At 40.3% G+C, this 18,622-nt stretch overlaps 1 pseudogene; it reads right to left on the bottom strand.

Annotated features, from left to right (window-relative positions):
* LOC149180727 (casein kinase 1-like protein 1) overlaps positions 1–6,197 on the bottom strand; it is a 45,370-nt pseudogene extending 39,173 nt beyond the window's left edge.
* Between the last annotated feature and the right edge of the window lie 12,425 nt (positions 6,198–18,622).

Below are 18,622 nucleotides of genomic sequence, written 5' to 3'. Positions count from 1 at the left end.
TCCAATCTCGCCAGTTGTCCTTTCAATGCTTTTGATCTACACATATCTATTGACTTATCAACATCATGTATATCAATTTGGGTGCATCAAGAGGTTGTTTAATTTTCTTGTAGAATGGTAATAATCCCACATGCACAAAGAATAATCCTAGGGCATCTCAATGCATGCCATGCATGCCAAGACTTGTCAAGTGCCAACATGTGGCAACTTGTGCTAATGTGTGTTAGGGAATTCTAGGGCATGTTATGGAGTGGCACAAGGCATGTTTAGGAGTGCCAAGGTGTTGTCAAGAAGTCTTAGGGAGTGCCAAGGCAACACAAGGGAGCACCTGATCAAAATGCATGGAAATGAACAAATAAGACTAAGTGACAAGGAGTGTCACTGAGTGCCAAATGTGCCAAGGAGGGAGAGACAAGGAATATTTATAGGTAATGCCAAGGCATGCTAGGAAGTGCCAAGGCGTGTTAGGGAACATAAGGGGATGCTAATAGATGCTAGATAATGCTAAGGTATGCCAATGCATGTCAAAACATGCAAGGTGCTAAGGCATGACAAGACATGATAACTGTTAATACATAACAAGATGTACTAGGTGCAAGGGTGTGGCAATGCATTCCAGGGTGTGTTAAGAAAACAAAAGGAAGAACAAAGTTTATAAAATGCAAGTAAATGAACACATAAGAGGGTTAATAAGTTAGGACTTTACCTTTTTCAAGGGGGTGTGTCTAGGGCACGCTATAGAGTGGTAAGGTTTGTTGAGGAGTGCCAAGGTGTGCTAGAGAGTGTTAATGCATGTCAGGGAGTGTTAGGGAGTGCCAAGGAAACATTAGGGAGCACCAAGTCCAAATGCATGGAAATAAATGAATAAGAGGGTGTGTCAGGGAGTGTCATCAATGAGTGTCATGCATGCCAAGGAGGGAGTGACAATGAATGTCAAGGTGTGCTAGGAGTGTTGAGAGTGTTAGGTCTCTCTCATTAATATAATTTGGATTGGGTGGCCAAAGGGCCACTTGCCAAGGTTTGATGAATTCCATTTTCAAACCATTCCTTAGAAAATTTGTGTTAGTATTTTTTGATGATATACTAATCTACATCAAGTCTTGGAAGGATCATGTTTGAACATGTTGATGGTGCTCAAACTATTGGAGGAGAAACAATTATATCCATAAATCTCCAAATGTTACTTTGGAGTACAAGAGGTGGAATATTTGGGTCATATTGTATCTCATGAGGTTGTTAAGGTAGACCCTAACAAAATTAAATCCATTAAGGAATGAAAAATCCCCGCAACAATAAAGCATCTGCGAGGATTTCTCAGGTTGACAGGGTATTATCACAAGTTTGTTAAGAATTATGGGAGAATAACATCACCTATAACAACATTACTAAAGAAATGTGCATTTTATTGGAATTTAGAAGCAACTAAGTCATTTGAACATCTTAAAGAGGCAATGTGCCAAGCACTGGCCTTAGCTACGCCACACTTCACAAAAACATTTATTGTGGAATGTGATGCCTTAGGAAATTGAATTGGTGTTGTTTTAATGCAAGAAGGAAGACCCATTGCTTTTGAAATTCTTCCAATCAAAGGGAAGTATTTACAAAAACTTATTTATGAGAAGGAAATGTTGGAAATACTACATGCACTAAAGCAATGGCAAACTTACCTAATGGGAAGACACTTCAAGGTAAAAATGGATCATGATAGTCTTAAATACTTTTTGGAACAAATATTATCTTCACAAGAGTAGCAAAAATGGGTCACAAAAATGTTGGGTTATGACTTTGAAATCATCTACAAAAAAGGGAAGAAAAATGTTGTTGCAGATGCACTCTCAATAAAGGATGAGAATGTGGAAGAATTTCTTTGTGCCATTTCTATTATCCAACCAGATTGGATAACTAAAGCAAGGGATGAATGGAGGAATGCCGAATAAGTGTGGATGCTCATTCAAAATTTGCAGCAATATCCTAGTACATCTGATACATTTAGCTGGAAAAATGATTCTTTATGGTACAAAGATTGCTTATCTCTTTGTAAGAATTCCCAAATCAAACAAAAGATTATTTTGGAATTTCACACCTCTCCCATAGGAGGGCACTTAGGATTTTAAAAAACTTACCACAGGGTCAAGAAGGAAAGTTTTTGGGATGGCCTTAAATCTGATATTCAAAAGTTTGTGGCAGAATTTTTGGTTTGCCAACAAAATAAATTTGAGACAATTAAGACCTCAGGTCTGTTACAACCTTTATCCATTCCAAGTCAACGTTGGGAGGAGGTTTCAATGGATTTTATCACAGGTTTACCCAAGTCCAAAGGAAAGAGTGTCATCATGGTGGTAGTTGATAGACTTACCAAGTATGCACACCTTTGTGCATTATCTCATCCATTTAAAGCCAATATAGTTGCTACTGCATTTATGGAAATAATTCAAAAGCTACATGGAAACCCAAAGATTATTATAAGCGATAGAGATCCCATTTTCACTGGAAATTTTTAAACGGAATTATTTTATTGCCTGGGTACTCAATTATCTCATAGCTCATCTTATCATCCTCAATTTGATGGAAAAATTGAGATAGTGAACAAATGTTTGGAAGGATATCTTCGTTGCTTTGTATCTGGTAAGCAAACACAATGGGTCAAGTGGTTACTTCTCACTGAATGGTAGTGTAACACTTTATTCCATACCGCAACAAAAATGACCCCATTTATGACACTTTATGGATATCATCGACCATCCATCACATCATATTTAAGAGAAAATTCTAAGGTTCAAGTGGGGGAAGTTCACATTGAGCATCAAAAACAAGTTCTCCAACTCTTAAAGGATAACCTCATTTTGACACAAAATCGAATGAAACAATAGACATATCAAAATTGCAGTGAAATAATTTTTGATGTAGGCGACTAGGTATTTTTATGGCTACAACCATACAAACAAATGTCCCTCAAGAAAGTTAAGAAGGATAATAAATTATCTCCAAAGTACTATGGCCCTTACAAGGTGTTTCAAAATATTAGTATTGTGGCATACAAATTGGAGCTTCTTGCATCTTCCTGAGTGCACTCAGTTTTCCATGTTTCATGCTTAAATAAGATTATAGGTGACAAGCTCCCAGTTCAAACGATATTGCCAGAACTTGACGAGGAAAGAAAAATCATATTGGAACCTGAAGAAGTCACAAAAATTAGAATTCGACAACTACAAAATTGATCAATTTTAGAGTATCCCATCAAGTGGAAGAACTTACTCACTAAAGATTCCACATGGGAGGATGAGAATTTTATACAAAAGCATCCAAAAATACTCAAGCGTTGAGGACACCACTTTTTTGAAGGAGAGGGGCATGTTAGGTCCCTGTAATACTAGTGTAACCCCTTATTGTTATTGTTTTTCCCATTTAGTCCCCATATTGTTATTATTGTGCCCCATAGAAGCCCACTATTGTTATTGTTGTGCCCTTACATTATTATTGTTATGCAAGATTTGATTATATTGTGACCCCTTAGTCTCTTATATATATAAAGGAGGTTTTTTCATTTGAATCATCTAAGAATTGTTCATTTATGTAATGTAAAGGAGGTTTCCCCCTCGAAGAGGATAATTTTTAAGTCGTTGATCTATCTTTTTGTACGTTGGTTGCATAACAAATCTTGATTATATATTAAATAATATGGTTCCTACACACACTAGTGGAACTTCATCTAAAGGGAATTTTCTAGATAGTAAACCCAACAGAGATGAATCATGTGTTGACTCATAGGAAAACTATATTCTCATTACTTAAGGAAAATGATACACACTCATTAATTCTTAACAAATTGATTGAATCTAAGCACTATGGCCTTAGACACATAATGAAAAATATTCCATAACAATGGTATTAAATCATTATCTTCTAACGAAACATATAGCAACAGTCACATAACATCATCAAAAACTCATTGGAATAATCAATGATGATGAACATTTTTTGACTGTCACCAAAATAACCAAAAAAATCATTGGTGAGGGCCAATAAAAGATCATCACTAGAAGAGTATACAAAGAGAGAATTAGTGATGGGCCTTTAACAACCCTCACCAAAAATGTTATTGAAAATGGATTTGGTGAGAAACCTTAAAGGATCGTCACTATATGCACTTACAACAATGTTTTTTCAGGATCGTCACTATATGCAACATTGGTGACAAACCTTAAAGGTCTATCACAAGCATGACCCTCACCAATGACCCTTTTTGTTGTAGTGTGAGGTTCCCATGTTCTTTTAACAACATGGTGATAGTTTTATCATCAAAAAACTTCTCGTAAAACAACCTCTTAAATTCCATCCATTTGTGAATTGAATTAGTTGGAAGGCTATGGTACCATATAGATGCTCTACCTTCTAGAGTGTATGGAAAAATTCTATAAGCAATTTCATCAAAGCATATCTCAAGTATTCATAAATGCATGTAGAAGTCGTCAATATGATATTCAACTTTTGTCTTCTTGTTAGAATCAAAATTTGATATCAACTTTTCTGCATGTTTAAGCATGTGGTGGATATTATCTAGAAGTGAAAGTGGCCCTTTGGCCATCCAATCCAAATCTTGATCAACCATGCCTTCTCCTCCTTCCTCCTCTTTTTCTGAATATGAAGAGTCTCCTGCTTCACCATTCAAATCTTTGTTATAATCAAGCTCTTCTTCATATATAAGTTGTTCTTCGTTATAAAAATGAAAATCTTTGTCGTCACCGTCTAAACCTTCCTCAATAGGTGGAAGGTCCCATTGTTGGACTATCTCTTTTGTGGGTTCTACTAATTATTCAAGGGTGGAGATAACCAAATATTCCACCAATGAGACCAATACACCATTATGAGTTGTTTCTTTCTTTCTTGGATTATGAGGAAGATTATGAGCAATACGAAGTAATGCAAGAGCTCTTGCAAACTGACAAATAATTGGGCGGAGTGTCTGGAGTTGATTGTAAGTAAATTCAAAAGTTTTTTCCAAACCAAGATGAGAAGACTCCCCAAAATTAGGGATGAGAGTTGGATTTGAACTCAAACCATTACTTCCTTGCACATATGCTTCATTTTTGGGGTGAGGCAAGTTATAAGCCATAAAAATGTGGCTTCCCTCCTTCTAGCACCAAAATGTTGACGGTGTTGGATCCCACCAACATATAGGGGAGCTCCTCTATATGAAGTCCCAATTAGACCTTACACCTCTTGGTATAGGAGTCCCATCCAGAAATATGGCCCGACTGCCATTTACTTAAATATTTTCCTTGGTTTGAGTAATTAGCATAAGAGAGTAGTTCACATGTAATTTTGAATGAACAAGAAAGTATGCCTTGTGAAACATTCAATTGTAAATGTATCAAGGTTTTTTCATTGTAAGAAAACAAAAGTGAGTCTCTAAAAGAAAAGTAATAGTACTATTCTAGTAAAGACACATGCACATCCTTTTCTTCCTTAATATTTACCAAATCCTGTACGATTGCACGGTGGAAAGCGATGCTGCTCATGCTAGGGCTCGAGCGTTAACCCTATTACCTTTCTCCTCTGTGCTTTTGGTGATCCTGATACAATACTCCAGCTGAGTTCTTCACCATGGATTCGCCCTTTGGAGGGGCGGGCTCAACCCCCCCTTCACCCACCGGTCCCTCTTCTGACAAGACAGAACGCGCAGACCCTCTGATCAATCCAGGCGCCCTCCCTCGGACTGACCAGGACACTGAACATGCCATTGATGCCACTGGGGACTCTGCTGCAGGTTCTGCGGCTGCCAATGATAAAGGCATTGACCAAAAGGCCTCAACGTCACAGCCAAAGGCGTCTTCTGCAACATGCATCCCGAAGACTGCAAAAAGAATCAAAGTAGATCTCCCCAGTCACAGAATCAACAACCAAATCCAATATATGAGGGATCATGCACTCATAGGCAAGTTCCTCGGATTCTGGCCAACTGAAAAGGCCTTGCATGGATGGATAGCTTCCAAATGGAAGCCTAAAGGACAAGTTACTCTGCAGCTTGGCCCCAAAGGCTTCTTTACCGCTACTTTCAACTGTTTGGAAGACAAAACTCGCATCTTCGAGGGAGGCCCGTATTTCTTCAACTCTTCAGGCTTGTACCTTTGTGACTGGAAAGAAAGGTTCAACCTAGACAAAGAAGATTTCAGCTGGGCTCCAATATGGATACGCATGTATTCTCTTCCACTGGAATACTGGAACGAGGAGACCTTAAAGGACATAGGCAACAACCTGGTGGTATTCATCAAAACTGCTGAGGAAACCAAAACTCGAAGATACACCTCCTATGCCAGGATCTGTGTTCACATGCATCTAACCAAAGCACTCACGGACACGGTAAGTCTATTTCATGACAACTTTGAATGGATCCAAATAATAGACTACGAGCATGTTCCTTTTCGTTGCAGAAAATGCCATGAACATGGCCATCTTTTCAGGGATTGCCCTCTGAATCTTCAGTCCAAAGCCCCAGTTAATGAGACAAGCAAAGATACTGAGGGATTTACAAAAGTCCCTAGTCACAGAAGGCATGCCAAGAAAACTCCGGTAGCCCCAGATACCTCCAAAAATCCTGACACCCAGAAAAGATTTGAAATTCTGACCTCTCAAAATACTACGGAGGATCACCCTGAAATCCCTCTTGCAGATCCCTCTCCTTCCTCAACCCCCCAGCCTCTAAAATCTTTAGTTCCGAACTCAGCCTCCACTCTCACCAGCTTTCTCGCCTCTACCTCCTCCGAGAAAATAGATCCAGAGACTGCCCAGAAGTCTTCCTCTATGGAGATAGGTGCAGCTCTAGCTCTCAGTATTCATCAAAAGACAATCGAGGAAGAATAGAATACTCCGATACACATGGATGAGGAACCAGAAAGCGTAGATCTGGAAGGTCTGGACCTTCTCAAACTGGAAACAACGTGTACACAGAAAGAATTTAATGCAATACCCCCCAGGGAAATCAAAAGGCTTGAAGTAGTTCTAGCCAGAGCACAGCATAACAAATGTCTAGGTATTCAGGCCGGAAGTCCTTGGGATGGAAAGAAAATCTTGAAAGACACAAAGAAACGAGGGCGCAAAATGGATCTGCAAACGACCATTATCATCGGAGAAATGCTAGTGGAAATTGGTAGATTCCCCAAGCTGACCAAGTTCTTCAAATCTCTTCCCCACGGATCCTCATGAAGCTCATCTCATGGAACGTGAGAGGGCTTAATAGCCCCACAAAACACAGAATGTTAAAAAATATGATCCAGCATGAAAAGCCTTCAATAGTCTTTCTTCAAGAGACAAAAGGTAATAGCACTTTACTGGAAAGGATTCTAAATAAGGTCTGGTCAAGATGCCGCTCAGTCTCAGTGGACGCTTCAGGTGCTTTAGGAGGTCTGGCAATCTTGTGGAACCCGCAGGTACTCTCCCTTCAAGACTTTCATGCCTCACACTTCTTCATTCAATCAACCTTTCACCTAATTGGGACCAACATCCATGGCCATCTTTCTAATGTATATTTTCCACAAGATTCACAAAAAAAGCTGGATCTATTGGACACACTCACAACTCTCAATTTAGATAGGCGGTTTCCCCTTTGGATTGGTGGCGATGACTTCAATATAATCACGTCTTTGGAGGAAAAATCCGGAGGTAGATCGAAGCTAGAAGGTGAAAGCATCGGCTTCAAAGACTTCATCCACAGTAATCAGTTAATGGACCTTCAGACTTCTAAGTATGTATACCTGGACCAATAAAAGAAGGGGAGCACAGCATATAGCTTCCAGGCTGGACCGCTTCCTTATATCGGATAATGCTATACACCTGGGTGGGGACTTTCATGCTTCCATCATGCCTCCAGTGGGCTCTGATCATTGGCCCATAATGCTACAGTGGTTGCGTCTGGGCACAAAGTGCAATAGACCTTTTCGCTTTGAAGCCTTTTGGTTCTCTCATCCCAACTTCAAAGAAGTAGTTAACGAGGCTTGGAAATCCTTCATTCCCCCTGCAGGAGCCAAGATGTTCCAGTTCCAACAAAAACTAAAATACCTCAAACAAGTTCTCAAATCATGGAATCAGACTCAGTTTGGTAATATCTTTGAACATCAGAAAGTGCTGGAGCAGCAGATGAATTCACTACAACAGAGTATTATCTTGGAGGGAAGAATGGAAGATTATGCGCAACAGGAGCAGACCCTCTTGACCAAGATCGAAGCACGAAGGCAGCAAGAAGAAGTCCTGTGGCGACAAAAATCCAGAATCAGATGGCTCAAGGAAGGGGAGAAAAATACAATTTTTTTTCACAGATCTACTATTCAAAGGAGAATGCACAATAACATCGCCTTCATTAATAATTGACAAGGGGAGAGATTAGAGGTGCATGAAGAAGTGGAACAGGAATTCAAAGAGTACTTTTAGGATATTCTTCGGGAGCCACCGGGATCCAGGGATCAAGCCATTTGATCACTTACGCTGCATATTCCTAAACTTATTACGGAGGACCACAACAAAATGCTGCTCCAGCCCATCTCCATGCAGGAAGTGGAGGATGCCATGGCCCAACTTAAGGATGGCAAAGTGCCTGGACCCGATGGCTTTACAGCCAACTTCTTTCATGCGTTTTGGGAGCTTATCAACATAAAGGTCTGGGAGATAGTGGAGGAATCAAGATCAATGCACTAGATCCTTCCATCCCTAAATTCTACCTTCATAGCGCTAATACCTAAAGCGGATGAACCCAATACGCCTGACAAATATAGGCCCATAGCACTTTGCAATGTCATTTACAAGCTCATATCCAAAGTCTTGGCGAACAGGCTTAAACCTCTTCTCCCTTTCCTCATCTCGCCAGAGCAGACCGAATATGTAGAAGGGCACCAGATAATGGACGAAATCATTCTCTCAAATGAAGTGATCCACTCTCTCAAGCTACTAAAAAAGCCAGGTATGATTCTCAAGCTAGATCTTTCCAAAGCTTTTGATAAACTCAGCTGGAACTATATCCATCAGATGTTATTGGCATTTGGCTTTAGTGCTACTTGGACTCGGTGGATCATGAATCTCATCTCTTCACCCAGTTTCTCCATCCTGCTTAATGGCTCACCTTCTGCGCCCTTTCGTCCTTCCTGTGGCATTCGACAAGGTGACCCCCTTTCCCCTTTCCTCTTTGTTCTCATGGCCAAAGGTCTCAGTTGCCTCCTTCATTCTGCCATCTCCTCCCATACCCTAAAGGGAATTTCTCTTCATGGTCTTCCCCCCATTTCCCACCAACAGTTTGTCGACGACACTATGCTTTTCAGCCACCCGTCAGCACAAGAGGCCTCTGCCTTTAAAGCCCTGCTCAATCTCTTCTCAGAAGCCTCAGGAACCTCCATCAATGCCTCCAAATCCCAGCTCTTCTTCTTCCACACTCCCACCCTGACTCAGAGGAACATCGCCAGGATTCTGGGCTTCCCGATAGCCGTGCTTCCTTCGAAATATCTGGGAGCTCCTTTGCTGGACTCAGCTATTAAACACGCCTCCTGGAGAACCCTCCTTGACAAACTAGAAACCAGGCTCTCTTCCTGGACTTTCCGCTTGCTCAACATTGCTGGCAGGCTCATCCTAATCAAATCCATTCTCCAAGCTATGCCTCTTTATATTTTTTCTATATTGGCAGCTCCTAAATTGGTTCTTAAGAATATCCGCAATATTCAAAGAAACTTTCTTTGGGGTCCTCTGGACTCAATAGGAAATGGGCTCTTGTCAAATGGACTGAGGTCTGTCTACCAAGATCAGCTGGTGGGCTAGATTTGAGGGATCCCCTTCACAACAATAATACAATGGGAGCCCATATCTGGTGGAACTGGATTTCCAAACCACACATTCCTTGGGCACGTCTCTGGCAAGCCAAACACGTGCCAGGCAGTCAATGGGACGATCTCATCAGAATCAGCACAACAACTCCTGGCTCGTTGATTTGGAATGCTGCCAAGCAACATAGTGCCTTTATTCAAGCGCACAGTTTTTGGGAGATCCATTCAGGTACCACAGCTAGATTTTGGGAGGACTCTTGGCAACAACTCCCCAAACTAGCCTCACTCTTCTACAAACCCAAATGGCAAGCTTCTATGCAGAAAACTGACCAAATCCATGTTCATCAGTTTTGGCAGTAGCAATCCCCTCAATATTTTCAACTCTAGAGACCAGTTAGTACCTGGCAGGCTAACTGGCAGGGGGAAACATATGAAGAGATCGATCAGGAGCTAAAACTTAGGAAAATTAAATACTCTGATCAAAAGGACAAACTGTGATGGGGACACATGCCAAAAGGTATGTTCACTACCAAGGAAGCATACCAACTTCTCTATCAACCCATGCAGATAGCAAAGGATCAGCTTTGGGATCAGGTTTGGCAACCAAGCATCTGGCCTAAGGTTTCCACTTTTCTATGGCTTCTGAGCAAGCAGTGAATCCTCACTTGGGATAATCTACAAAAGCGTGGATTTAATGGACCCTCTAGATGCCCCAACTGCAATCTTAACTCAGAAACCATCCTGCATCTCCTGGATACCTACCCACTAGCAGCACAGTTTTGGGAGGGAATTGCTCAGTGCAATAGAAGAACGGGCAGACGTGTGGGAGATATTACAGACACTATCAGAAACTGGCCTCGACATCCTTTCCAAAGCCTTCTTCTCAACTCCCTTTGGAGCCTCCTTCCGAGCTTTGTCTATTGGATCATATGGAAGGAGAGAAATAATAGAATCTTCAACAATCTTAGCAAGCCACTTGATACCCTATGGCTTCTTCTCAAACAAAATCTGCAAGAAACTCTTGCTCTAAGACACTGGCAAGACTCAGACCTGCCAGACTCTCCTCAGGAATGCCTCATCCTGAAAGATTGGAATTTGGACCTCACTTTTTTAGCTCAAGTCAAGACTAGTCCCCCAATCAGCACTGCTTCTCCCCACAATTGGTCTCCTCCGGCTTCCCATTCTTACAAATTGAACTTCGATGGGGCTGCTAAGGGCAATCCTGGGCTGGCTGGCTATGGTGGTGTCTTCAGAAACGAAGTTGGCTCAGCATTGCACATATATCATGGGTCAATTGGCAAAGATACCAACAACGCTGCAGAACTTGAAGGTTTATGGAAAGGCATATGCATAGCAGAAAAGGAAAATTTTTTCCCTCTTGAGGTAGAAGGGGATTCTCAAATCTTAATAGCAGCCGCCACAAGGATTCACTCAGGCACCTCAGCAGCAAAGATTTCCTCGAGCTGGCGGCTTCTAAGCAGATTGGAACAAATTGAAGAATGGCTCAGGACTTCCAGGAGCATTACCTTCAAGCATATTCGGCATTCTGCCAACAAGGTAGCAGACAGATTGGCTAATCAGGGAGTCAATCAGCAGCTCCTATTTTTCTCAGGTCCATTACGTGATTCAAATGATGCACAACTCAAACAAGACTGCACTTCTCTGGTGCAACAGGATTTATCTCCCCCGGATGCGGGTGTGTAGTCAGGTGAGCAGTACGAAGGCGGCGTGGAGGGTGGGCGCGTGGCTAATCACCATCGCCAGCCGGCCTCGCATGAGGTATGAGTTAATGTTTCAGACCAACAACTTTAATGCTGCATTAACACAGCTCTTTCCCTCTCGCCAGTATGTTAGTTTATCGGCAATGGCGCTCTGCTTGATTTTCACTCTTGCTCCTCCCTTGCGCTCATGCTGGTCCAGCAAGGTTGAAGCTCCTCACTCTCGAGATAGACCAGGGTATCGTCTGGCTCTGGATCGAGGCGTTGATACTTATCAGGGCTTTCATGCTTCAAATAATCCGTTTTGCATCTTCCTCTGTCGCCCCCTCTCAGTCCCCTCTACGGCTGTTTGTTTCGCTCCTCCAGCATACTTCAAAATGCCCAGAGTGCGCTCAAGGATGAGTTGCAGAAGAGGCAGCTCCCAAGGCCGTGTCTCCCGCCAGCCTTCCTCCACAACCTCGGACCCTTCGTCTGAGGCTTCAGATTTCTGCTTTGATAGATATCCTGTGACCAGAAGTGGTCGTGGCAGGGGACGAGGGCAGTTCATCACCGAAGTGCGCTCTCACCATTCCCATTCTCACACAGCTCGCTTTCACTTCCCCTGCACTCTAGGAAATTCCTCCTTCATTGCGTCAGTCACCGTAGAGTTGTGTGAGGATACTGTGGGTTCGGGGGCTGTCAGTCTAGGGGCTCCTTTGGAACCGAGGATGGAAGACCAGAATGAATCCTCGCAGATTGCGACTACTCAGAGAAAGGACCCAGGTGGCTCTGCAACACTGGATTTGACCATCCATGCCGGTCCGAGCGCTCCTGCAGGTGGTGGTCCTTCAAGTAAAGAGGGCCAACCCTCTGAGTTTGAAGACCCAGACCAATTCGGTTGCCGCATTGTTGAAGAATCACCTCCAACCTCGCATGAAGACTGAACAGGTCTGCACCTTCTGGTTTTGTTCAGCTGCTGTAAGAAGACGCTCAATCCCTTCCGGATATATAGTCATTTCATGTTTTTTAGCTCTCAGAATCAGGTCTTTTTCAATTTTTGACTTGCCGGTTTCCCCTGCGTGGGCGGCATTCTCCTGTCTTTTGGTCACTGTCTTGGTTCAATCTATTTATGGGTCAGATTCCGATCACGTAGAGGCTGCGCTGTACTAAGTTTTTGATTGGTTCCAATCAATCTGTCCCGGTCTTCAGTTACAGTTTCCAGTTATATCAAGTCTTAAAGCAAGTCATTATGCAGGTCTTCTGGTTAGTTTTTCAAGTGATTTTTGTAAGCATGCCGTCTCTTGGGCTAGAACTCTCGAGGCCTCTGCCTCTCTGTAATCATATTTTTGAATCAATATAGGAGTAGACAAATTCAGAAAAAAAAGACACATGCACATCAACAAGGGAGAATCGTTAGTCATCAATCAAAATAGTTCACATAGATGAGACATTCATTATAACAATCACAACAAACATTCAATAAGATAAGCACCAAAGCCACTATAATAGTTCAATTTCTCTAGTACAAGTGAATGTCATCATAAAATGCAAGCATTCAAAGAATATTCTTAAAAATCCATGATCTATACATGAAAATGTGTTGGCCCAATAGGCTTCAAGTATTAAGAAAAAGTTCCAAGATACATGAGTACAATCAACGCCACTAGCTCCAATAGTGAAGTGTTAGATACAGTACTTGCTCTCCAAAAAGACTATATTTATCTCTCTAATGCCTTATGGGAGAAGCCAAAGTGAAGACTATATTTGAGTGATGATGCTTCTTTTATAACTAGAGGCATGGCCTTTCATATCCCCATGACTCTTGAACTTCCCACATGACTCCACAATTTCTAATGTTACTTTTGGACTTCTAAATGAATTTTGAACTTCAACATGACTTTTGGAATTCTTTGTGTCTTTCAGACTTCTATATGTGACCTTTAGTCTTATCCATGTGGTTTTTCATCCATATATGATTCTTATACTTCCACATATTACATTGATAATAATTACAAAATTACATCATCATCTCCACATCATCATGTAAGGATATCATGATGAGTCACTTATAATGATGACTTGGACCTGTAATGACTTGTGACATGGAATTTATTGAGAGGTGACAATGATGCCACCTATGTATTCAATAATTGATGTAGATTTATCGTTGTTCTTTCCTTCAACCCTCCAAAGGGCCTTGAGATCATATGGAGTCTTTATGGATCACTTTTATCATGCAAATCCAATGTTATTTCTCTTGTCGAAACATGTGTTCTTTTGTATATCAAAGATTCCTTGGGGTGCTTCCTTTGACATATCTCCTCATGCATCCTTGTTTTTTTATTCTGAAAACTCTTGCAAGTAATATCACTCCTAGTGAGCAATCATTAGCCTGAAAATCTCCTATTCTATCATATTTCATGCAAACTTTCTAACTGTGAATTAAAGGTGCACTTGGAAGAGGGAAGAGGGAGATTATGGGCATAGGGCACATTTTCAAGAGGCAAGGGGGTGTGTGTTGGCCACTAAGGATGTTTTTTTCTCTTTTCTAAGAAGAGGAGGCTTGATTGAAGGCGCAAGGCGAAGTCACAAGAGGGCAGGGAGCTCACTGTGGGCTATTGATGCATTGTGTGCTCAAATGGGAAGGCTTGGGCACAAGGAGGGTGAAGGGTGCACTATTAAGCCTCAAGGAAGGCTTGACTAACCACTATTGGTGTGTTGTGCTCTAAATTATGAGAGAGGTCTAGTCTAGCACAGTTCAGAAGAACAAGGACGGTCTTGATGCTTAAGAGTGTGTTATACAATAGAGAGGGGCAAAGATTATTTTGGGAATATGTCACTATCTAAACAAACAAGGGGGGGTCTAACTAAGCCTTGAGAGTGAACATTGCACTCTCCCTAGCCTACTAGGAAGGCCTGTAAAGTTTTATAATTTATCTGTCTAGAAGATGGAACATGGGAACACATAATGAGTTTAGAGTAAAATACAGGGCGACGCATACCGACTCATTAGTAAAACTTAGACTGGACCCAATACTGAGAAATATACATCAAAAATATAGTTAACAAACACTCTTCAAGTAAAATAGATAAAGTATATATAGTTGCGACCAAATGTTCCATTTTGTGACTAGAAAATGTGTCACGATTGTGAAGTGCACCATAGATGGTATTAATGACCCGATGAAACTTAGGAAACAACAAGGATACTTGTAACATGTATAGTAACATAAAAGAACATTTGATGACCAAAAGCGACACTTGGTATGATAGTTGTTAGGCTCTAGAATTTGAACGTAACGAATTTTGGAGGGTGTTGTAGTAGCGACAACACTTGGCGACACAATGGGCAATATTTAACTTCTCTGCTTATGAATAGATTTCAGTAAAGGTTTATCCCTTCTGGAAGTATTGATTCATCAATTTGATTTCCTTGGATCTCCCACTCAACCTGGTTATATATGTATTATCCACCATTCTTTCCTTCGTTTAAAACATAAGATATTATGTCATATCACAATTGTTTCAATCTATGAAAGGGTAATATATAATTGCACGTTTAAGATGTTGAGAATGTAAGTTTCATCTATGGTGTTGTGCTGCTGCAAACAGGTGGGGACAATACCCTGACAAAGTCACTACAAAATCACAATAATTTTTTTTCTTCCAGTGATCCTAAACAATACCCCAACAAAGTTGCTTGCTTGACCTTTCTGTGTAGTAAGCCTTTCTCTTCTTTCACCCTTTATTTATTTACTAACAAAACTGTGCTTTGAAACTTATTATTTCAATGTGTTGGAAGAGGGATCCCAACACATTGATAGCATAAGATGTTTCCCCTTCAAAGAAGGATATATATATATATAAATATATATATATATATAACCTATGATATATGTTTGATCTCTGTATATCTTCCCCTTATCCTTTCTGTACTCTATTGGATAAGCATGTAAAACACCAAGTAGATTCAACACCAAGTTGAGGAGTAGAGATGCTAAAATGAATGCGGGTATCATAGGTTCACTCAAGCGTATATTTTTGAATGTATAGTACTTTCCATATAGACCTTACTTTACTTAAGGTATCTTCCTAAACAAACAAGGAGAACTAATAGAGAGCCAAGGGTTGCAATTGTCACATCCCTTATCTATTTCGCCAGATAGCCCTTCAAACCCATATACACACTTTCACACAGTGTCTTATTTATGTACAATCACTAAAAAAAGGGAAACAAGATAGTAAATGAGTTAACATGACAATTTATGACAGGAAATAGATGACAAAGAAAGAAAATTATACAAAGGAACATAATTTAGAGCTTTTAGTAAAAATAATGTTTGAGATCTTGGTCATTAACAGGAAGAGGGTAAATCCTCCCATCCAAATATTTCATCTTGAAGAAATATGGGCCATATTTTGTTCGATGGTGAAGGGGGATATCCAAAGAGATTGAAACTTTGTGTGTTTTCCTTTCTCTTCATGGGATTTATCCCATTTCAGTAGTAAGTCACCCACATTGAAATTCTTAGTCCCCTAGCATTTCTTGACGAACTAGCGATTGATATGATTTTGGTGCAAAAAAAATATTTATTTGGCTTTGAGAATTTATTCCTCAAGTTTGAGAAAAGCGTTTGTCCTACTTTGAACTAGGAGACATGATTTTCCTTGAGACTCTTGGGAAAGTTGTAAGGTTGGGAGAGACATGTTTGGTGGGAGGATAACTTATTTACCATATACAATGAAGTATGGTGAGGTTCTAAGGGAGGGTTTGGGAGTTACACGCTCAACCCATAATGCATTTACCAAATTATTGTGCAGGTTTCTTTGTTAAGAGAAGATGGTTTTCTTGATTATGCGAATGATATTTTTATTAGTTGATTATGCTAAATCGTTTTCCTATGGGTAAAAAATTGTTGCATGCTTCAAAAAAATACCATTTTCTAATGAAAGCTCATAAATTTTTAATGAGGAAAAGTAATATTCATTATCAAATACAAGATACTTTGGAAAGCCTAACCTGGTTATGATATTCCACTTCAAAAATTAGATGATCTCCTCATCGTGGACTTGTCTTAAAGGAACCGCTTCAGCCCATCAAGTGAAATAATCTCTTGCTGTTAGAATGTATCGGTGTTGCTTCGACAAATGTGGAAAGATTTCACAAAAAACATCTAGTACCCATTATTGGAATGTTTCCTCAACTTCTATTGGTAATGGTGGGGCGACTAACTTTGGGTCTCGACCAACACATCTATAGCATGTTAGGAACTTTCGAGCATAAGCATGATCATCATTGAATAAAGTGGGCCATTTATATCACTTGCATAAATAGTTATATCACTTGCGAAATTTCCACCTGGTTGTCCATTGCACAAATCCTTCAATACTATTTTTGTAGCCTGAGGCTCTATGCATCTTAGCAAGACACCATTATGGTGCTTTCAGAAAAGCACTCCATGTACGAGCTAATAATATAGAGATTTAAGAAGTTTTTCTCTCTTATGTTTATTTCATAGATGTGTGGGCAAGGTTCCATGCTCCAGAGGTTGCCGTATATCTGAATACCAAGGCATGGTTGAACTTGTTAAAGGAACTTTCTCAATGTTGTTTATTCCTATTTCTTGTTCCCATATTGAGAGGTCTTCTTCTGAAGAACCCCTTTCCTCTGCTGCAAGTCAATAGAGGATGTGTCCCTTAACAGTATCAACAAGATTGAACTCAAAATAATATTCCTATAAGCAGGTCGTGTAGTTCACCCTCTTCTCACCCAACTCTTGTTGCACAAAGAGTGTTCCAACTCCTGGGTGAGGCACATATATAATTCTGCGAGCTTTAAGGAGATATGACTTAAAATGCTTAACTGCATTATAGACTACATAGGCATGTTTATCAATGGAAGGGTAATTTGACTCCGACCCCTGTAAACCAACATTCATAAAAGATATAGGTCGTTCATTTCCTTCATTATCCTTTTGCGTTAATACAACTGCAATCGATGAATTAGAAGTGAAAGTGTGTAACAAGAAATCCTTGCCAAAATCTAGACCATATAATGCAGGAGTGTTAGCAATAACTTGTTTAATATGGGAAAAAGCATCATTTTAGATTTTATCCCATTTGTAAATTGCATCTTTCTTAATCATCTCTTGTAGTCGCTTGACAATATGTGCATAATCAGAGATGAACTTCCACAGGGAATTACTTTTTCCCAAGAGAGATCGCATAGCTTTCTTGTTGATAGAAAAATGAATTTGAGTTATAGTTTTGACCCTTTCCATATCAACCTTGATTCCTCTTTTAACAATGATATGTCATAAGTGAGTAACTTCTGACACACTAAAGATGCTCTTTTTGGGATTCAAAGAAATCCCATACTTACGAAATCATTCGAATATCTGCTTTAGATGACTCACATGATCCAATCTCTTCTTTTAAAATACAATTACACCATACAAATAGCCTACTACACTTTTTCCAATGAAGTCATGGAACGTGATGTCCATATCCCTTTGAAATGCAGCACCAACATTGATAAGTCCAAATGGCATGTGTTTAAAGACAAACGTTCCCCACTTTGTCCTAAAGGTGGTCTTTAGATGATTTGGTTCTACTACTAGAACATGATTATATCTAGAGAATCCATGTAGCAATGAGAACATCTCCAAACCAGATACAATTTGGAGTATATGTTCCACAAATGGCACTCAGTAGTTATCTTTATCTGAGGCCCGGTTGAGGTTGTGAAAATCGACACATAGACATAGCTCACTGGACTTTTTCCTCATAGGGACCAAGATGGAAAGCTAAGTAGAATGTCTTACTTGAAAGATGACCCAAGCATCCAATAACTTGGTTAACTCTTTTTGGAACAGGGGCTCAAGTGTTGGATGAACCTTTCTAAGCTTTTGTTGATATGGATTGACCCCTTGTTTGACAGGAATGACCTGCTGGATAATACACATATCATATGTCTTAAAATCACTGTATGTCCATGCCAACAAATCGCAGTACTATTTTAAAAGATGAATGAAAGCATATCATTCTTGCGAAGAACAACATGTACCAAGTTTCACATATTTCAGATCATCTTTGGTTCCCAAGTTGACTTGTTCATGTGATAAC

The sequence above is a fragment of the Pinus tabuliformis genome, chromosome 3_2 (genome assembly GCF_031772625.1).
Source record: "Pinus tabuliformis cultivar Carrire ecotype Pingquan chromosome 3_2, CPIR1, whole genome shotgun sequence".
Lineage (NCBI taxonomy): Eukaryota > Viridiplantae > Streptophyta > Pinopsida > Pinales > Pinaceae > Pinus > Pinus tabuliformis.
Note: the sequence above shows the minus strand (reverse complement) of the source record. Positions and strands in the feature narration are given on the sequence as shown.